This window comes from Saimiri boliviensis, chromosome 1 (genome assembly GCF_048565385.1).
Source record: "Saimiri boliviensis isolate mSaiBol1 chromosome 1, mSaiBol1.pri, whole genome shotgun sequence".
Classification (NCBI taxonomy): Eukaryota; Metazoa; Chordata; class Mammalia; order Primates; family Cebidae; genus Saimiri; species Saimiri boliviensis.
In genome coordinates, this window is record NC_133449.1 from 37,444,661 (window position 1) to 37,467,356 (window position 22,696).

A 22,696-nucleotide genomic window follows, 5' to 3' on the forward strand; every position below is an offset into this window, starting at 1 on the left:
GGCTCTGTCTTCCAGGTGTTCCAGGCATCAGTTGAAATGGCCACCAAGATTTGTGTGAGTTTTTGTGTGGAGACTCGCTGCACTGGCTGAAACTGCCATGCTGGAAACTCGTGGTGCTCTTCAGCCCAGGAATCTCCTGGTCTGTGGGCAGTAATAACTCATTAAGAAATGTGATGATCACTCACCCTCGGCATTGTTCTCGCTGTGAACTGCACTCCAGAGCTTTTCCTATTCAGCCATCTTGGATCCTCCCAACACAGAGATTATTTAAGAAAACTTTCCAGAATTGAAAGACATGAGTTACCATATTGAAAGAATCACTAAGTGCCAACACAATGAAATATCAATGTAAATTATCATGAAATTTTAGAATACAGGGGACAAAGATAAGATACAACAGGGTTTCACAGAGAAAATTACACTTACGAAGAAACAGGAATTAGAATTTCATCACACTTTGCAGTTGCAATGTTGGAAGTTAGAACAATGGAGCAATGCCTTCAAAATTCTGAGCAAAAACAACCTACAACCTGAAATTCTATACTCAGACAAATCATCAGTAAAATTTGGGGCTAGAATAAGAACACTTTCAGACACGCATGATTTCAAAAAATGTATTTTCTATCCTTCCTTTCTTAAGAAGTTTCTGTAGAATGTGCTACATCATAACAGGGAATTAAGCCAAAAAGGAAAGGACATGGGGTACAGGAAAGGGAACAACCAACACAGGATAAAGGCCAAAGATATGCCCAGGATGACATGGAAGGGTGAGCCAGGACTGCAGCTGTGGTACCAGACCATATAGGAACAGTCCAGAAGGCTCCAGGAGATTCTCTGAGATGAAATTGACTGACCATCCATACATTTGAACATACTGGCAGGAGATTTGAACAATTGGTCAAGAGTTTGAAGTTACTTTAGTGTAAGTATACAGAAAATCAAGCAAGCAAAAAGACCAAAAATAATTACTAACTCTAGGGAAAATAAAAAAGTTGTTCAGAAAAGGAAAAATGTTTACAACATGGCTCAGCTGTGGGAACCATTTACATAGTTATAAAAATGTAACTGCTGAATATTGATTCAACAAAATTATAACTGAAACTGAAAGATGGGGAAACTGGAAAAGTGTGTGGTGTTTGGTCGGGAGGATCAGTGAAAGAGAGCTAAATTATCTGTCTTCCATCATAATAGGAAGTCCATAAATAATGCCTAAAAATAAAAACCCCCAAAGTAGCAATACAAACATGTATGGAAAGTCGGTTATTTCAGTGAAAATCATTGCTTCTGAGCAAGGGAAAGTGAAGGTGGGGAAGCTGATAATTTTTGTAATAAACCTGGTGAAATGATTTAATTTAAAATACACATATGTAGCCTTGACATAATATTTTTTTAATTAAAAAAATTTAAATTCTAAAATACCATTCCACTTATAAGGCAGTTTATGCCCAAGGGTAAGCGTGAGACCAGGGAAATGGCTCTGCTTCCTACCCAGCTCCCACCTTCATTGTTTCAGTTCCTACAAGCCTCTCATATCAGGATTTTCAAAGGTGTTGTTGGCAGCATCTGATTTTCCCTACATGCTGACTTTAGAACCTAATGCCTGATTAAGACATGCCTACTCTGTATGGGAGGGGCTTCCTGCCTTCAAATAGAGGCTGTTCTATAACAAACTCTCCAGTTCCCTCCAACTCCCAGACTGGACATAGGAATGTGCAAAACCAACTTGAGTTATACAGACTCCTACCCAAGGGTCTATGGCAGGCGTCCCCAAACTACGGCCCACGGGCCGCATGTGGCCCCCTGAGGCCATTTATCTGCCCCCCCCACCACGCCGCACTTCAGGAAGGGGCACCTCTTTCAAACTGTGCACCAGGGTGGGAGGAGGGAAAGGATCAGGAAAAATAACTAATAGGTACTAGGCTTAATATCTGGGTGATGAAATAATCCATATAACAAACCCCCTTGACACAAGTTTACCTGTGTAACAAACCTACACATGTACCCCTGAACCTAAAATAAAAGTTAAAAAAAGAAAAAGAAAAACTAAGCAGTATTTTTTTAAAAAACTGCACCAGCCATCTTATTGCTGCATTAAATTAAAGTATGTTTGAACTGAGGCTTTTTAAAGTTTTCCTTTTTTTCCATGTAGTTGAGCACACAAAGTCACAGCTGAAGAAATTGATGTTTTCAGCACCTAGTACTGAGGCATGGTATTAAACTGTTCTTGTGTTGCTATAAAGAAATATCTGAAACTGGGTAATTTATAAAGAAAAAAGGTTTAATTGGCTCACAGTTCTACGGGCTGTGCAAGCATGGCTCCAGCATCCACCTCTGCCTATGACCTCAGGAAGCTTACAATTATGGTGGAAAAGAAGGGAAGCCAGCATGTCACATGAGAGTGGGAACAAGAGAGGGGAGGTGCCATACTCTTTTAAGCAACCAGATCTTGTGTGAACTACCAGAGCAATAGCTCGCTTATCACCAAGGGGATAGCTTCTAAGCCATTCTTGAGAGATCTGCCCCCATGATCCAAATACCTCCCACCTGGCTCCACCTCCAACACTGAAAATCACATTTCAGCATGAGATTTGGAGGAGACAGACATTCAAACCATATCAGGCATTATGCAATAGAAGTATGTGTCTGCTGTCCAGCTGAAATGCCTTATAATAAGGAGAGGGGTTCCAGCAGTCATCAAGCATGCCAAATTGCAAGCAGCAAGTGGATAAGTAATAAGACTCAGGCTGATGGATTTTCTTGGCTATATCTTTCACTCAGCTTCCACCTGCCTCACTGTTGGCTACCAGTGGGGCTACCAGAAATCACAGGAGTGCAGCATCCCTGGCAAGGCAGAAGCAAACAAGAGATGAAGGGAACATAAGACTTTGAAACAGTAGTTGGTTCTTTGGCAAAACAAGTATCTTGTTATAACATCATTCCAAGCGTTAACATATCTCGTACCAAAAAATACAAAATACCAAAGTGAAAGACAAGCACTAGACTTCTTAAGGGTCTCATCCAAGAGCCCTCTTAAACCCCATTCAAACACAGTTGTTTCCCTTATCAACTCCAAATGTGTTCATCCCTACCCGTGGAAGAGTGCTCAGGTTTCGTTCAGACAGTGATCCAAACTTGCAAAGACTTGCCAAAGAGCCAGTGTTGAGGGTGCTGACTTAGAATACCCCATTCTCTGGTTTAGCCACCCCCATGAAATGGCATTTTGGCATGAACAACATGAGGATCCAATGGCTTTCTTCAGGGCGGGCGTTGGCATTTCAACAAAGCTACACTTGCAGTAGGAGACACTGCATTCAAGTTAGTAAAATCTCTCCATCATGCCTTAAGGAAGACAATGTATCTGCCTGAGGTATTGTATAGGTGTGTTAGTACAGATTCTCTGGGAAACAGACTCTTGGGGGTGGAGATAGGAGTGTAAGAGATTTATTGGGAAGTGAAGTCTGTAAAAGATAAAGGGGGAGAGAGTAGTATTGGGCAGAGAAAGTCTTCAGACTGTGATGACTATATGATACCTGAAATAAAAGGGAAGAGGAAGCAAAACGGGGCAAGGAAAACCTCAGCTCAACCCAATGGAAACTCCGGAACACAGATTGTCACTAGGGGAGTTTCATATTGGGCAGATATGGCTACACCCTTGTGCCCCCCAAGTTCAGGCATTGCCTGGAGCTGCAGCAGAGCACGGGATCAGTTCCAATGCTCAGGATGCAATCTGAAGCCACTGCCGATGGAAGCTGTCCACTAACTGCACTTTGCAGAGCTGAGCATCAAGTTCTTTTTTTAAAAAAAATATAGAAATAGGGTCTTGCTATTTTGCCCAGGCTGGTCTCAAACTCCTGGGCTCAAGTGACCCACCCCTCTTGGCCTCCCAAACTGCTGGGATTACAAGTATGAGCCACCATGCTCAGCTTATCAAATTATTTCTTGAAGGAAGTTGTAAACAGCAAAGCTGTCACAGTAGGGATAACCATAAAATAATAAAATGCTAAAACATTCTAAATTCATGCCTTAAGCCAGGATTTAATGAATGTGGAAAGAGTATTGCAAAACACCATCTATCATAAAGAGAATATACCGAGCTGATTAAAATTTGGATGGTGTCATTTTCTATCCAGTTTCATATTATAAACTCATTACTTTTAAATTCAACCTCAGCAACTGTTTATTAATGTTCTATTATGTAACAGGCTCTACGCTTGTTCTATACCCACAAAGAGTTCACAGTTTAAAAATCAAGTAATTGAAACAATACATGATAAAAACTAATAGAAATGCATGTGAATTATTGCAGAAGCTCAGGGGAAGGAAGGAGAAAAAAAATGATTTAAGCATTTGTTTTACCCTTGAATAAGGGCCCTGTCAATCTACTTCATCACACCAACTCTAGTATGTGTGTTGCTCAACTGAGCTTCCAAAGTGGGTTGGAATAGTTAGGCAGCTGATTATTAGTAACCATCTCTGGAGCAGAAAGTTGAAAGGGAGGTCAAGGTCTCAGTTTCTAAATTTAGACCACACTGGGATTCAAACCAGGTCATTTTTAGAAAGTGAAGAAGCTACCTCACTGCAACCCACTGGACTTCAACTCCAAGTGGAGAAAGTCAGGCAGATTTCAGCTATGGAATGGAAAGATTATGAGCACGTGGTTAATTTTGCTGCTCAAAAGGCTAGGAGATGGCTTTTTCCCATTGGATTTCTTTTAGTAGCATGGACTTGATGCCCAGGAGTGTAGATGGTGATCGAAGAGTTCACGTGTTCAACCAACTTCTGATGTGCATGGCTGTAGTGTAAGGCTCTATGGCAGGTATTGGGGAATGGAGTGGAGTGGAAAACATGGCCCCTGCCATGGTAAGGAGCAGATAGTAGCAGGTTTTGAAAATTCTGCTAGCTCCCATGGAGCTCTCCTTTGTTCTGTGACTGTCTTCAGGCTTTTCTGATATCTCTGATCATGACAACCTCAGACTGTCTAAGTCTGCATCTTGCCTGGGCCTTGACTATTACCCTGAGCCCTACTGCCTCCAGACTGCCTAACTGTTCAGTCTCTAGCTTGTTACTGCTATGACCCTCATTGCCTTAAGGCTATATGGTCTTAAGATTGCCTGACGCTATTATGCCCACCTGACCTAAGAGGTGGAATTCTCACTATGCTCACAGGCATAGAATGGGATCAGATGGAGTCCTCGTACCATCCATATTAATGTGTCATTTTCTGCAGTGGCTCAGAAATCAGTGGCATTCTCTGAAGACCTGTCATGCATGTTTTGAGATGTTTTTATAATGAAAGGGAAAAGTAAGTCCATTCTACATAAATTAATACAAAACCAACTTTCAAGTGCATGATGACTTAGAACCTGATGCAGAAAAAAATATTGCATCTTGATGCAGAAAAAATATTCAAAAATGTATTGTAGTTTATTGCCAAAGTTTACCCTTTGTTTCTCTGTTCTGAAGAGGGGTAACAGGAATTCTGTTATGTTTTCTTTATTCTTTTCCTTTTCAGTCCGTGGTTTTTGTATCTTAGCTACAAATCACCCCATTGGTAAAAGAGGCTCTATTATGAACCACATGCTTCGTCAAAAGTAAACCTCACATTCTTTTCTAATTGTTGCACCCTGACGGGGCGGGGAAGATAACTTTGTTTTCTTAGTGAAGTCACAGACATAAATCTCCCAGGGATTAAGGCCCTTGCAGCAATCCAGCATGCTCACATCATCCTGAGGGGTGCTTCAGGTTCACTTCTTTCTGGGAAGGAGAAAGACAGAGAGAGAAAGACAGAAGGGTGGGGTGGGGAGGGATTTCTTTTAGAAAAGTCAAATGCTGGAGGAGAGTAGAGCATTTATCAACCCCTGGCTCGATGTTGACCACTCCACTGGGGGCCATAAGTTACAGGTCCTAATCTAAGCTTGCATCTAAATAAGCTTGCATCTAAACAAGGCAAATTTCTTCAATTTTATTTATGTTCTGAATCTAATCATGGTGTTCCTTCTTCTCCCTCTCCTCGTCTCCTCTGCTTAATTTATTTGGTTGTTTGTTTTAACCTGCAGTCCACAGTGATAGAGGAGAAAGAGCACTGGCCTTGGAATTGCTAGAAAAAAGCAGATTCAAATCCCGTTTCCTCTGCTTTCTGGCTGTGTACTCTTTGGTGCTTGTTCTAAGCCTGTTTCCACAGCTGTTACAGAGGAATTGTAATTTTACAAGATTATTGGGGGAACCAAATGATGTAACTTAACTAGGTGTTTGGCACAGAGGCCCTGAATAAAATCCACCAGTTTCCACTGCCCTGACTAAATGGTCTCCTGAAACAGGACTCACGACCAGCAGTCCACTCCAGGAGCTCACCTCCCCAGAGCAAGAATAGCTGATTTGGAAACAGAAGTCAGCTGCCATGATCAGCTAAGAAGGTCCAAGCTTAAGATGAAAACTCTTCAGCTTGATTGCAAAAATCAGCCGCCATGTACCTCCCAACTGAATTCAAGCTAAAGGCTTGTGCAGAAGTGAAGGAATCCATTTGTTCTTCCCTTGCTCCTCTTCCTGCATTTGAAGGGCCTGACATTATCCCAGGGAAATCAAGTTAGAAAAATCAGTTTACATGAGTGATTACGTTTATCAAAATATTTTCCTTTAGCCTTGCAAATACTGTCTACTGAACCACCATACTCTCTCTATCCCTATCCCCTCTTCCTCTGCACTTCAGCCTCCTCACTTCCTGCCAAAATCATTGTTGCTAAAAATAACCACTTTTAAAATGGTCTAAAGGATTGTTAAATGAGATGAACTGATTGCGTCATTCAAACGGAGACTGGAAAACCCAAGAACGCCCTCTGCGGTGATGAATCATGCGGAAACTCCTCAGCCTGTCATTCCAGGGCTCCCGCATTTGGCCCTTACTCACTTTCCATCCTCAGCTTTAACTGGGTTCTAGCGTGAACCTCATTCCAAGGAGGCTGGCCTCCCCAGCTGTCCCTCCCAGCCCTTACTCCTTCATTCATCCCAGCCCTGGTTTGAATTTCTCCTCCTTGCCTTTCCACATAGAATCCCCACTCCTCCCTCCAGGGACATCACAAACTCTCTCCAATGCCCTGCCTTCCTGGAGGCAGGCAGCACATACATGCTTCAGATTCAGAAGGGTTTAGGTTCAAATCTCTTCTCTGCTACTTATTAGGTGTGAAATTTTGAGCAACTCACTCACACTTTCCTTGCCTCAGATTTCACATCTGCAAAGTGATCATAACAGTACCTCACTGTGTTGTTGGAAAGATTAAATGAGACAGGGCGTAGAGCACAGAGGCTGTAAGTAGTAATCAATAAATAAAGGCCATTATTATTATCCTCTCAAAATATCTGCCATGCCTCTAACTTATTTGTCAACTAATGGCAGTGCTCTACAACTTGACCATATTATGTTTTATTCATGACCAACTGTGGAGATTTTGTGAAAACTTTTATCTTGGAAGAATTCTTGATTGAGGAACATGTAAACCTTATGAGAAAAATTGGATTAGGAAAGCTGAGGTCATGCAGAAACCTATAAAATTCATGGTGAGTAAGATTATATTCATTAAAGTAAGCCAGTAAAGGCAGAACATTAAACAATGAGACTATAGTAATATTTTATGCATATCAAGTTAGGGATTATTGTTTTCCATTCACCATTCCTTGCTTACCAGAAACTTTTCTGGGACTCGTTGGCTATGCAGAGTTAAAATGATGCCTATATATTCAGTTCGTTCTGTAACAGGTAATGCCTACTTGAAGAGACACCCTGTCTGTGCCTGTTTCTCCACCCAAACATTTCATGCATTTTAGACTTGATGATTTGGAACTATTGATTCCAGATCTGCCTTACAATTATTCTGCCCTCAGTCTGTTTTAGACCATCTCAGCACCCTTGAAGAAACTGACCCATGCTTACATACTGAACCATGGGGGACCACAATTATCCTTCCTCCCTTCCATATTTCTTTTCTCTACTTCCCCAAACAAAGAGCACCCAGTGTTTGGAGGAAGAGTTAAGCCAGTTTTCACTAAAGGGCTTCTGTCTTGTTCTCAAAGCTTACCCAACCAAGGAGAGGAAATCAAGCACTGTGGGCCCAAATTAGCTCCCCTTTCCTTTACAAAGCACGAAAGGTGAGACCTCACTGTCCAGGCCTTCTGAGGGTGTTCCTTGGGGAGATGCGCTTTCTTCTTCACTCATCCTTCTTTCTCTTCGTCTCCTTCAGCCCTCTGCCTTTTCCCCCATGTCCCCTTTTGCCATTCTAATGCCTCTACTTTCCCCATTTCTTTTCCAGGGAACCTTTTTCTTCCTACAAAAATAATTTGACTCCAGGCCCTAAGATTCTTCCAGTGATTGGGCAGTTTTGGCTGTGTCAGGCATTCTCAGGATGCCTCTGGCTTTCCTCCTCAGTGACTGCAGACTCCTGGGAGGGGAGAGAGAAGAGCGACCTGGTCTTCTCAATGGGGAAAAAGTGAGGGGACTGCTACTCTGAACTGAGATTTCTTCTCCCAAATTCCTGAAATTAAACACATCTCACCTTAGGGATTTGTTTCTCTTCAAAGATTCCCAGTTGGGCTCAATTTACGGTACTTCTAGTAACATAACATAGCTCTTTCTTGTGGGAACCTACAGCCATAAAACGATTGTGCCATTATAAAGGTTTTTTTTTTTTTTTTTGTAAAAGGTGAACATACAAGGTTCCATGCTTAGATTGCTTCTCCCTAAACACTAGGTTTTAAAAAATATTTTTTTCTATATTTTTTATGTTTTCTGTATATTTTTGTATAACTACAGCAGTACAGAAAGGTGGCAAAGGGAAAATAGCCTCAGTTTACCCTGCTATGCTTACAACCCTAACAAACCTAACTACTACATTCCCTATTAGAAGCTAAATCTTGGAACTGCTCAAAAGAAACATAGAAATAAAGCCGGGCATGGTGGCTCAAGCCTGTAATCCCAGCACTTTGGGAGGCCGAGGCAGGTGGATCACGAGGTTGAGAGATCGAGACCATCCTAGTCAACATGGTGAAACCCTGTCTCTACTCAAAATACAAAAAATTAGCTGGGCATGGTGGCGCGTGCCTGTAATCCCAGCTACTCAGGAGGCTGAGGCAGGAGAATTGCCTGAACCCAGGAGACGGAGGTTGCGGTGAGCCGAGATCGCGCCATTGCACTCCAGCCTAGATAACAAGAGCGAAACTCCGTCTCAAAAAAAAAAAAAAAAAAAAAAAAAAAAAGAAACATAGAAATAAAAGTGGATTCTTATAGGCTAGGATATCTCATTAGGGAAGAAAAAAGCCTATTGATTATATAATAATCTCTAATTCTATTTATCTAACAAAGAACAGTCTACTGTATTGAATATATTACTGTCCATATATATTTCCCGTGTGTGTGTGTGTGTGTGTGTGTGTGTGTGTGTGTATCTCCATATGAAATTATTCTATATATATTTTCCTTTTACTCCTAGGTGACAAAGTTTTTATGGGCAGGGACCACATCTTACATTTCTTTTGTACCTCCATGGGTCACTTCCACTCAAAAAGTTATTTTTGAGAACTGATTCTGCACTAGTGGATTAGAGAGGTATCTCTGAGCTCTGTTACCCTGACCATAGCTGCTTGAACCAGGGGTCAGCACCCAACCTCCGAACAGCCATGTATAGGTTGGCCAGCATCACAGAAAAGTTAGTTTGATGAGATAGCTTTGGGATGGATCAAAAGATCAGATTGTTTCTTAAAGAAAGTTTAAACAATAGATAGAGGATCTTGTCATTAAATGTTTTCTGATCCAAAAATATTCCCTTGGGTAACTGGTGGCAGCAGAGGAAAGAGAAACTGACTCACTAAAATGGACTCAAACATCTGAGAGAATAGCCACTAATGTTGCTGAGTTAGTTACTGACCTTTATGCCCAATGACCAAAACTAACACTGTTTGCTAAAGGATGTTCCAGTGGCCACAAGGCTTAACAGGGCAGCTCTGGGACAGTTTTGCCAGTTCCTGTCTTTCTCATGTGTCATTATGTTGAACATCCTTTATTGGAGTTGATTGGAATGTTTCTGTTTCTTGCATTCTGAAGGAACTAACTGACGGAGTGCCCAGTGCTTAGGCGATATAGAAGAGCTTGTGGTCTCTATTCAAAGAGGCAGGTTTATGAGTGGAAATGTCATTAAGTGGAGTGTTTTAATTTTCTATGACTGCTGTAGCAAATTACCACAAACTTGGTGACTTAAACCAATACAGATTTATTCTCTTACAGTTCTGGAGTCCAGAAATCTCAGAGCAATTTCACTTTGCTAAAGTCAAAGTGTTAGCAGGGCTGATTTATTCTCAGGGTTCTAGAACAGAATCCACTTTCTTGCCTTTTCTAGACTCTGAAGATTGCCTGCCTTCCTCGGCCTATGACCTTTCCCAGTACCACTCCAGCCTTTCATTTCCATCATCACATCTCTTACTTCTGTGCGACATGGGCTTCTCCTGTGTTCCTCTTATAAGGACCACTATGATGACACTGGACCCACCAGGATAATCCAGAAGAATCTTCCCAGGTCAATCATCAATCAATATCCTTAACTCGGTCACATCTACACAGCCCCCTTTGCCACATCAGATAATATTGACAGGTTCTGGGGATAAGAACATGGACATCTTAGGGGCTATTATTCAGCTTATTTCAGGGAGCACATCCTGTGAATGATATAAACAGAGGACTGTGGAGTCTCCATGAGGGGCAACTGGACCGGGGAGAGAAGGTCAAACACATAAAAAGGTTCTCAACAAAGCCTCTCTTAATCATAAAAATGTTCCTCTCTCCCCTTACTCTCGAATCTGCCTGTCACCTTAGGATTCCAAGCGAGATATGGATGTAAAGATTTGCCAAAGCCATCACTCAGTGTTTCCCATCCCACCTTGATCAAAGTTAATGGACTTGCCCCTTTCTCAAAATAGAACTTGGAAAGTTGTTCTAGTAGTCTACTTCCCCCAAACAAGGGAGTGCCATGATGTAGAATCAGAGTCATAAATGGGAGCAAGATTGCTTTGCTCAGAGATGATAGGAGTTGAGATGGGCAGAGACACAAGGTGGTATTTCTTTGGCAAACTTCCAGGTGTGTTGGTTCCTGATTGTGACTGAAGGCCTGTGATTTGAATTGGAGCTGGGGTGTGTATCTGAGGAAAATGGTGAGGCATTTATCACTTAGATTTTGGGGAGGGGGTACAAATATAATAACTAGAGAGTCATTACAATTTATTTCAGACACTAAAAAAATTGATATGGGGGAGTTCTATTAGGAAAAAGCCTTTACTGGAAAATGGGGAGGTTAATTAAGAAGTAGGAGTGTTTATAAGTAGGATGTTCAGAGGAGGTGGTGATGTTGTCATTGTCATTAAATGTTTTCTGATATAAAAATACTCCCTTGGTACTTACGAAGAAGGCTGATTTTCATTATTAGACATTCACTTATTCATTGTAAAATAAATGCACGTGTGTATGTGTGTGTGCATGCATCTGTATTTCCAACCAAAAGTCAAGAGCACAGAATGTATTATGTACTAGAGATTCAAAGCCTGACTATGAATGGATAGTTACATGAATATATTAATGATGGATGAATGGAAGGAAGAAACATGGATGATTTGTCATGACTGTTGCCTTTAGCTCTAAGATCTCTGACTTTGAATCCAGAGGAAGAAGTAGTTTAAAGGATTAGAAGAGTATCCTTTAAAACTTTTGCACAAAACATTTGCAGTCATTTTTGGTTTATCTCTGCTCGTTAGATTTCATTTTCTAGAAGCCCTTTGGGGCAAGGCCATCTGTGACTTATGCTCAGGGCAGTGGAATGTGGCTTTTTCTTGACTTTCACCCAGGAACTCTCATGTTGCCTCTTTGCTTCCTTCTCTACCTATCGACATGGATTTTAAGCTTATCTGGATACTTGTGAATGCTCATGAGGGCCAATTTTCTTGCATTGATCCACACGAGTTTCTGGATTCCATTTTCTGGAATAATTTAGCAGACTTCAGGGTGAATCAAAAGAAGTCAGTCCCTGAAAAACGTCCATCAACCTTTTAGTTTTATCACCACTTACGCCTTAAGAGTATGTTGTGACAGAGCTGGCCTAGATAGTCTCTCTCCTGCTCCCCCGGCTCTCTGGGCTTTCCTCTGGCCCAGCCCACCTGCCCAGGTTCACCTCTTGCCCCATTCCCACGTTGCAGCCTACACTGAAGCCAAATCAAACTATTCACAGCTGCCTCTGTGCTCTGGACTATATCAAGTACCCTGTGACTTTGCTCACTTAGCTGGAAGGTTCTTTCTTCTTCCTCCATGTCTCCTCATGTTCCCTTTCCTTTCCCCATCAATCCTTGAGAACTCACGAGTCCAAAATATTCTACTCTAAAAAGTTTTCATTGACCCATTTCCCCCACCTCCACCCATTTACCAAATATTATCTCTTATACATACTTATATTTGGGCAATGATAAAACTGCAAATAAATTCACAAGAAGGAAAATAAAATCTCAAGCCAATTAGCAAGTGACTAGAGTCTGAGGGAAGTCCACAGTGGAGATGAGTAAGATGCCTTGTAATGCAGAAGAGCCAAACAGGGATTAAAGGATTATGCTAAAAAAATGAGGCAAAATAAATAACCAGGGCAGGCTCTGTTGAATCTTATAGAGATGCCCTTCTAGGTTAAACATTTTTGAAGTACAGACATGCAATGCTTAACAAGGAGGATATGTTCTGAGAAATGCATTGTTAGATGATTTAATCATTATGTAAATACCGAGGGTACTTACATAAACCTGGATGCTACAGCCTACTATACACCTAGGGCTGCATGGTGTAGCCTATTGTTCCTAGGGTACACACCTGTACAGTATGTACTGTACTGAATACGGTGGGTAGTTGTAATGCAATGATAAGCATTCATGTATCTAAACATGGAAAAGTACAGTAAAAATACAGTATTTTTGGCTGGGACAGACTTCATTTATGCAGTCTGTTGTTGACCAAAATGGTGTTATGTGGCTAATGAATGCACATTTAACTGGAAAATACAAATATTCCAGGACTGAAAAAAACTGTGTCTCTGAGAAGCTCTCTACCTCCTCGACCATATATAGATTCTTAGGGATGCACTCAGAGTTTAGGCTAAGGAAAGGGGCACTTACCAGGGCAGCCACATGCATCCTGGACATCAAAGGAATGACACTGGTCATAGCCAGTTCCCTTGTTCCCAAAGATTCCAGAAGGACATTGGCATCATGGCAAAAGAGCAGTAATGCCAGTGCTGCCATTGGGCATGTCAAGTTGATTTAGAATTAGGCCGAGGAAAGGGGACACTTCTGCCTAGTCCAGGGAGACCATGGGGTATTATTTTCTGGCTTGTTCTTAATTTCTCAGCTGAAGGTATTGTAATGTCCTATAATAGACATTGATTATTTGTGGCCACCTGATATCTCTGAACCCACTCATCTTTTTTTCTGTGTGACAGTTTTATTGAGATGTAATTCATATATTATACAATTCACCCTTTTAAAGTATACAATGCAATGGTTTTTAGTATATTCACAGAATTTTGCAACCATTACCTCAATCAATATCACAATATTTTCATTAACCCAAAACGAAACCTTGGACCCATTAGCCATCATCTCCCAAATCTCCCACCACTGTCAGGCCCTAGGCATTTGATGTGGTTTGGCTGTGTTCCTGCCCAAATCATATCTTGAATTCCCACATGTTGTGGGAGAGACCCAGTGGGAGGTGATTGAATCATGGGGACAGGTCTTTCCTGTGCTGTTCTCATGATTCTCATGGTTCTTAAAATGGGAGTTTCTCTACACAAGCTCTCTCTTTTTGCTTGCTGTCATCCATGTAAGATGTGACTTGCTCCTCCTTGCCTTCCACTATGATTGTGAGACCTCCGCAGTCCTGTGGAACTGTGAGTTCAATTAAACCTCTTTTGTAAATTGCCCAGTCTCAGGTATGTCTTTATCAGCAGCATGAAAATGGACTAATAGAGTAGGTTTCCAGGAGTGAAGTGAATCTGCTTGGTTTATCCACATACTTAACTCACCTCATGATCAGTGGTCAGAATTTGCAGGTGGTTTCTTAGATAAGTCCAGGTGTTGAAACAGAACACAGGTGCTGGCCACATGGAGATTAGCTATGGGAAGTAGTCTTACTGATTTTGTGCTTAAGTTGCTCCATAATAACCAACAAATGGAAATGACCTTTCCTTTGAAGGAGAATGAACAGCAAACTGGGGAAAAGGAAAGATTACCATGGTTCCTTAAGAGTTGCTAAAGCAATATCAACTAGAATTAAGATTGAGAGATACTCTCTGCTTGATTCAGGCCCCCATCTGGATTCCTAAGCCAGTTCTACATGCAAAGTTCTGAGAGTCACTTACAGTGAATTCATGACTTCTTAAAAGCTTATTTCAGCCAGTTATACTGTTCCAAACTTGCCAGATATTTGTCCAATACTGTGTTGAATTGATTCATTGGACTTACATAAGGTAAGCCACATTACTGGACAATGGATGTTCAAAAAAGCAAGACCTTAAGAATATTAAGAAAGATTTTTTTGCAAACCCAAGGCCACCAATGCTTATTCCAAACTTTAAATCTTTAGAGATCAAAAGTTCTGCTAGAGGATAAGGCATACCAAAGCCATACAGAAACGTTAGTTTTGGCAAGACGAGTAAAGAGAAGTGGGAAGAAAGGAAGCAAACAAAATACAGGGAGGAAATTCTACCTTGACTCTCTTCACAGAAGTTTTATTTAAAAACAGCAAACTATCAGTCAGCAGTCTTTTCATATCATTGAAAAAATAACTAAAAGAAAGATATTCACAATGAGTGGCCTCTGCAGGCTCTGCTCATTTCAATATGTGAAACTCTGAGGTTAAATCCCTTTAAAAATTAAGAGAAGGGCCAAAGTCATGTTCTCAACCTCAGGAGTTGGCTGGTTGGTTGTCTCATTCTAGATAAGAAGTCCACTCACCCTACATAAATATGGATATTCCATTAGGTCAAACCCCATCCCTGGAACATAACAATTCAATCCAGTGGCCTTTACTAAAGGTACCAGGTCTAACATCCAACAGAAGAGTTAATAAGTCATTCACTGTGTTTGTCTGACAGAAATAGACACATGGTTCAAATCCTTTCCAAAAGTTATCAATTTCATTAACTTTAAAAAATAAAACCCTATCGGTCTACAGAACAATAATGCTACTTGCAAAGTTTAATCCACTATAAGAACATTTCTTCCTTCCCTAACATGTAAGTGCTCAGCAATGATAAACACATGGGGCTAGAATGGAAAACCTCCCCCTTTTCATGCCTCTCCAAATTTACTGGCTTCAGAACAAGTTAACTCAAATCTACAGTGGGAATTCTTTTTTCTAGCAGAACGCATGTGAGTAGGGTGAATAATGGAAATTATGTTTCATAGTAAAAGCTCCACAAATCTTCCCTGTACAGCCAGTGTAAGCCCAACTGCAACATTTGGCCTGCACTCAAAGAAAGAACCAAATCCAACTGCAGCCCCTACTTGGGTACACCTGAATTTATGGCTCATTTCTCCGCTTGCTCCATGCTCCATGGGACTGATCTGAGTAAGTTTCATTTTCACTGAAAGAAACCCAACTCCAGGCCACAAAAATCAATAAGAGCCCTGTACTCAGTTTGGCTGCAAAGCTAGAAAACAAGGTGAGAAATGGTCCCTGTGTTAATAGAAGGAAATGGAGTACATATACACACACTCACCCACATACAGGCGATTGAACTCACTTCCAGATGGGCTGCCAGAGGAAGTTGATTGTAACCAAGCTGGCAGAGGGCACAGAAAGTGATTAGTTGTCAGAAACGTAACCATGAGGCCCTCTCTCCCCTGCCCCAAAATATGAAGAAAGACCAGCAACATTAATGTGAATGAGATCTGACTGTATCACTAAGGGCAGCAATTTCTATCTTTTGCTGAGGTCTGAGTGATTGGTAGGTCATTCAGAAAATACATATATATATATATATATAATATATATATAATATATATATTATATATATATTATATATATATTACATATATATATATTATATATATATATTATATATATATATGTTAGACTTAGGGGTACAGGTGCCATTTTGTTATTGTTACCTGGATATGTTACACAGTGGTGAAATCTGGGCTTTTAGCGTACCCATTATCTGAATAGTGTATTTTGTACCCATTAAGTAATTTCTCACCCCTCACCCACTTCCCACCCTTCAAAATCTCCAATGTCTGTTATTCTACCCTCTATATCCATGTGTACACATTATTTGGATTGCACTTATAAATGAGAACATGTGGTATTTGTCTTTCTGTGTCTCAATTGTTTCACTTAGGATAATGGCCTTCAGTTTCATCCATGTTGCTGCAAAAGACATGATTTCATTCTTTTTTATAGTTGAGTAGTATACACAAGATATATGTATCACATTTATGTATATTTATATCACGCATATTTATATCTATATATTTACATCTCACGTGTTCTATATCCAGTCATCCATTGATGGACACTTAGGTTGATTGCATGTCTGTCTGAAGTGTGAAGCCAGGAGAACACTCCTAACAGTTAAGAGCAGAGCTCTTAATGCAGTAGACACAGTGTTAAACTCTCAACATTTATCTTCACATTGCATCTTCACAAGTGTTGAAGAAAATTCAATTATTTTTCATATTTTGTAGATGAGAAAGCAGATGCTAAGAGGGCAGTGGCTTGCCCAAGCCTGTGCAGCTTAGGCATCTGCTGCTGTGCACCTGTTCTTAAACACATAGTTGTCTGCATTAGGAAGGGTTTCCATGGCCAACCTTGTTCTTTGCAATTCTCATGCTAGGTAACTGACATCTTTGGGAATGACCAATTCCATATAGCAAAACTCCAGCAAGATGTCTGATGTAGCTTGCTCAGAACTGGCAAGGCCTTTTTTTCCTCCTGATGTTCCTAACATATGTATTCCCAGCACACATGTTCCTGTCAATATACTGCTGATACATATAATGTAGCAGAACCATTTTTCCTGCCTAAGTGGCCACCTGCTACCCAAAGGTTGTTTATAGAGACATCTACTTCTACCTCTGCGACATGGTGGTAACAGTACAGACTTTCAAGGTGGTTCTGAGTGTGAATCCTGGCCATTGACATATTACCTTGAGTTCCAGACGTAATAGGACCAAGCTCAGCCAGCACTGAGTCACAGGGCATGAGCATGCAGTTCAGGCCTGTGAGGCTGCAGAGAAAGCAGGGCATCCTAGTGCAGAGCTGGCTTACCCGGAGGTGTGACTGTGTAAAAACTAAAAGCTACAAGTCAATCATTGTAGGTCAGGCCATGGAGGGTGCGAGGTCCTCTAAGCTGAACCTATGGAGTGTCATGGTCCCTTGAATACTGCTGTGAAAGCATCCTGCACCACCAGCACCTGGGAATCCTGCCAGGGAAGAGGCTTCTGCCCCCATGCTCTTCAGCAGCAGTTCCAGCGTGGAGATTTGCCTCCCATTGCCCCTGCCTCCCGCTGGCATCATCCCTCTTTTGTCCATGCCTGTGAGGTGACTTATTCCAGAACCTCCTCCACGCCCACCACCCTGCGCTGGGGCTGAGTGAGGGAGTCAGAAGTGCTTTCATGAGAAGAGATATGGATGCAATACTGGTTCTGAAGAATTCCAACACTGAGGCAAGATGGTGCGCTTGTACGTAAGGCTGCTTGAGGAACAGGGAACTGGGACTCTGCCTGCTTCTGTGCCTTGGGTCCAGCCTGCCCAGGGCACAGTCTACTCAGCCATCAGTACCCCTCTGTTGTGAGGACTGTTCTGAGATAGGCCTGCACCGGACATTTGCAAGCATCTGGATCCCTGGACTGCTAATAGAAAGAGGTCGGTCTTTTGAAGAAGGATCAACTTGACTTCTGGACTCCCGGCTATTTTCAGAAAATGTTTTCTGGAACTTCATTCTAGGGATTAAAGGAAACAAATGACCTAAGTTTTAAAACCTGCTTAATTAATGTGCTCTAATTCTGGAAATGTTTCAAATGTTTGTCAATCGGTGATTGGATAAACAAACAGTGGGAAATCCATACAATGAAATTCTTAAAAAGGAATGAACTATTATTATTACTATATGTAATAGCATGAACAAATCTCAAAATAATTATGCTGAGTGAAGAAGTCAGATGAAAAAGGGGCCATACTGCATGATTCCATTTATATAAAGATTTAGAAAACACAGCCTATAGTGATAGAAGACATGTGAGTGGTTGTCTGAGGTTGAGGGTATGGGCCAGGGATAGGTGAGAGGGAAGGATCAAAAAGAGACATCAGGAAACCTTTGGGGTGATTGGTATGTTCATTATTGATTGTGGCGATGGTTTCATGGGTATATACATATGTAAAACCACTAAACTGTACAGGTTGAATATATGTAGCCTATTACACATCAATAATATGTCAATAAGCCTGCAAAAAAAGATAATATATACAAGATACTTAGCAGTGTTCCTGACATGTAGTCTGTGCTTGATAAATAGGAGCCATTTTGCTGTTTACACACTTGGCCTCACTCTCACCTACTTTAGTGAGAACAGGAGTTAAAGACATGGAGACCCCGATCCTATGATGTATCTCAAGTGGACTCTGCCCCAAAGCTGAGGGAAGCTCTGTGTGCATCAGAACTAGAGCCAGTACAGAAGAGATTCAGAAATTGGTTTAGGAACACCTTCCAACCAAGTGACACTTCCCAAAAATCATGTTATAATGTCAGTGTTATAGGAGAAAAAAAATCTTCTTGAAATATATTTCTGATAAGGCCTGTAATTCTGAAAGCACATTTTGGCCTTTTTTCTTACCTGATCTAGACTGAAGAATTGTTTCGATTTAGTATCAATCAGCCCCTTGATTCTAAAGTGTCATTGCCCAGATATAGACAGCTCACCGCTCACCCTATGGTAAGAGGACTCTTCCTTCTGGATTTCTGCAACCCTGGGCTCTAGGTTTGGTTGAGTACTGCGATCAAGCTTTTCCCACAGTCTGAGTTCATCTCTTCTGAGTTCAACAAACATTCATTCCAGGGATTCATTCATTCCACTCTCCTTCATAAACATTGAAAATTTCAGAATGTCCCTTGGCCATCCTGTCATTGCTCATATATGAATTAGGTGGTTGCTTCTTTGGAGAGTCTGAGAGACTCCAGGAAGACCACCTTGATATGACAAAATTCCCACTGCACCCCAAATGATTCTTTTTTCAATTAAATATTAACTTCAATATTTAAAGTAATTTATTTATTTATAGAGAGAAAAAAGGGAAAATACTTATATTGAATCAGAACATAAAACATCAACAAAGGGACATTTTTCTGAATGATAAGATTCACCAACTTTACCATTTGGGGTCAATGCCTCCCACTCCCTCTCAAAGGCCTAGCATTGGTAGCCTTTGCATTTGCATCAGCAAAACCCAGAGAGGGTGCTTCAGCCTGCTCTGAGGATCAGGCACCTAACACTCTAAACAAATGTGTTGTTAATGCCCCGTATAAAAAGGGAAATTTCAGCTGCTATTTTAATTAGGTGAAAGCCATTTTGAGACTTCACTAATCTGAAATTTTCTGATTTTCTTGGCCTCTGAGTTCAGTCTCTTGGTTACCAGATAAACTCTTTTGTTTGGCTGGTTGGTTTGGTTCCTGTTTTGTTATTTTTCTGAGCCTCTATCTACCTGCCCCTATAATCACACAGGAGCTATAATGTTTAATGTAGTTTCATACAGAAGTATCACAAAACTGATCAGAGAAGGGGTAGTTATAAAAACTGAAACCCGAAACAGTGAGGAGGCCTATGGCTGGGTTCTCGGGGTCAGGCTGGAGAGATGGGAGTCTGCTAGCTTCTTGGCCTCCAATGGCAATGTTGCTTTTTCTTCCAGGCCAGGCGCCTGACTCAGGGACTTCACCTACACCGGCATGTCACACGTGGAATCAGTGCCCATTCAGACTCCAGAAAGTCTTAGATGAGGATGAGGGATTGGCCTGTCTTTGGGAGGGACCATACCACATACACCTCTGTTTGGGGCTTCTGGTAAGTCCGAAAGCCAGAGATGTGGAAGTTTTCACTCACCTCAGAAATAACACAGGAGAAGGGAAGGGAGTGTATGCAGGAGAAGTGTCCCCAAAGCCCATTAGTCAGGTGATTGATGGCTGACCCTGGGCAAAAGGGCAAAGTCAGCAAAATGCAACTTTTATTCTACAAATATTCATTGAGCAACTATTGTACACCAAGCACCACAATAAGCTGAGGAAAATATTGGTGAACAGGAAACAAGAACTTACTGCTCAGTGAGAGAGACTTTAACTCAAATATCAGACTAAGCCAGTGGTCTCCCTGCCATGAGGGTCCCCTTCTCCCTGTGATCAGACTTCTAAGTACATTTTTGTTCTTTAACAATAGCATCCTGTTTCTTCTAAATCCTTTATTCTTTGGCATCCCTATTACTTCGGTACTTTAAAATACTCACTTTCTCCCTTTCCCTCTGTCACAGACTCCCTGACTCCTCCTTTGCCCCTTCTAACCTCAGTGCCACTGGATTGCCCTCCTTTTCCTGTTTCCCAGCCCAACCCCAGTATCAGGGTGGGGCCTGAAGGAGCCCAAGGCGGGCAGCAGAGGAGAGAAAAGACAACAACAACTCTAAGATCACCATGGTGGATGCTGGGTTCACCCGGGCCATGGCAATGAGACACACTGCTCACCTGCTCTGGCCACATGTGGCCTGTGGTTGATTTGGCCCTCAGTGGCACCACGCCTTATGGGTATTTTTTTCTTTTCTTTTCTTTTTTTTTTTTTTTTTTTTGAGATGGAGTCTCACTCTGTTGCCAGGCTGGAGTGCAGTAGTGTGATCTCTGCTCACTGCAACCTCCTTCTCCTGGATTCAAGTGATTCTCCTGCCTCAGCCTCCTGAGTAGCTGGGATCACAGGCACACACCACCATACCTGGTTAATTTTTGTATTTTTAGAGTAGAGACAGGGTTTCACCATCTTGGCCAGACTGGTCTTGACCTCCTGACCTCATGATCCACCCGCCTCAGCCTCCCAAAGTGCTGGGATTACAGGTGTGAGCCACCGCACCCAGCCACATTATGGGTATTTCTTAATCAGCACTTGCAAAGATAATAAACCTATGCTACACCAGGGAGATACAGGAGACTGGATTGGAACACTTTTGAGTCGTAAAGGTGCTGTTTAGGGTGCACCACTGAATAAAGATGCCACCAAAGCAACTACAGCAGCTGCAGATTTCAGAGCCAAAGTGTGGGATGCTGTCTCAGGAGATGAATTGATGAGCCTGGTTCTAAACACCTTGTCAAGACTGTGGATTTCAAGCAAGATAGTCATTATTTGTTAACCGTGGGACAGGACAAACTGTTATGCATGTATGACTTGAACAAACCTGAAGCAGAACCTAAGGAAATGAGTGGTCGCACTCCTGGTATAAAAAAGGCTCTATGGTGCAGTGAGGATAAACAGATTCTTTCTGCTGATGACAAAACTGTTCGACGTTGGGATCGTGCTACTATGACAGAATTGAAATCTCTAAATTTTAATATGTCTGTTAGTAGCATGGAATATATTCCTGAGGGAGAGATTTCATTTGTAACTTATGTATGATCTGTTGTTTTTCATAGTGTAGTAAGTTTGGACCCACTGAAACCTTTTGAAGTTCCTGCAACCATCAATTCTGCATCTCTTCATCCTGAGAAAGAATTTCTTGTTGCAGGTGGTGAAGATTTTAAACTTTATAAGTATGATCATAATAGTGGAGAAGAATTAGAATCCTACAAGGGACACTTCAGTCCTATTCACTATGTGAGATTTAGTCCTGTTGGAGAACTCTATGCCTGTGGTTCTGAAGATGGAACATTGAGACTATGGCAAACGTTGGAAGGAAACCCATATGGCCTGGAAATGTGTGCTTCCTGAAGAAGACAGTGGTGAGCTGCAAAGCCCAAGATTGGTTTTCCAGAGACAACAGAAGAGGAGCTTGAGAGAATTCAGATTGCATCTATTCTTCAACTCCTGATGTTAAGACCTGAGAGTCAATCATACGCCACAGTTGGCATACAACTTACAGACTAAAACGAGCAAGCAGAGAAAAGCATCAGCCTTCCAAACTTACTCTCTGCTTAAGGCAGAAAGAGCAGTAAATAATGAGGAAAACGAATCAGCTCCGGTCTAGAACAACGAACTTGGTGTTACTGAGAACTCAGGAGTATCAGATGAAGGAACGTGGAGTGGCCCTCCTGCAGCGCAGCGGTCTGTCATCTTTTTAATAAACATATACAAGCCAATTTCTCTCACTACAGTTAGGGGTCTTGCAGCTGTTTATGTTATTATGGAGAAAATATATTGGCTTATTTTTCTGACTTTTTTCCTTCAGGCAGAAAGCCTGTTGTGTTTTGCTTTGTTTTGTTTTGCTTTGTTTTGTTTTTTGCTTTAGTTGTAAAGAAGAGGGGATACACGGTAAAGTAACTGGTTTAATTTCTCTTTCATTGTACATTGCTTCTAATTGCTTTTAGCTGTCTAAATGAAATCCCTCTAAAACAAATCAAAGCAGTCCATTTACTGGGGAAAAGAAATGTATTGACCGATCATTCACAAA

General features: G+C 41.4%; 1 pseudogene; it reads left to right on the forward strand.

The window, feature by feature from the left end:
• Positions 1-17,425: 17,425 nt before the first annotated feature.
• LOC101040114 (serine-threonine kinase receptor-associated protein pseudogene) lies at positions 17,426-22,130 on the forward strand (annotated as a pseudogene).
• Positions 22,131-22,696: the final 566 nt, after the last annotated feature.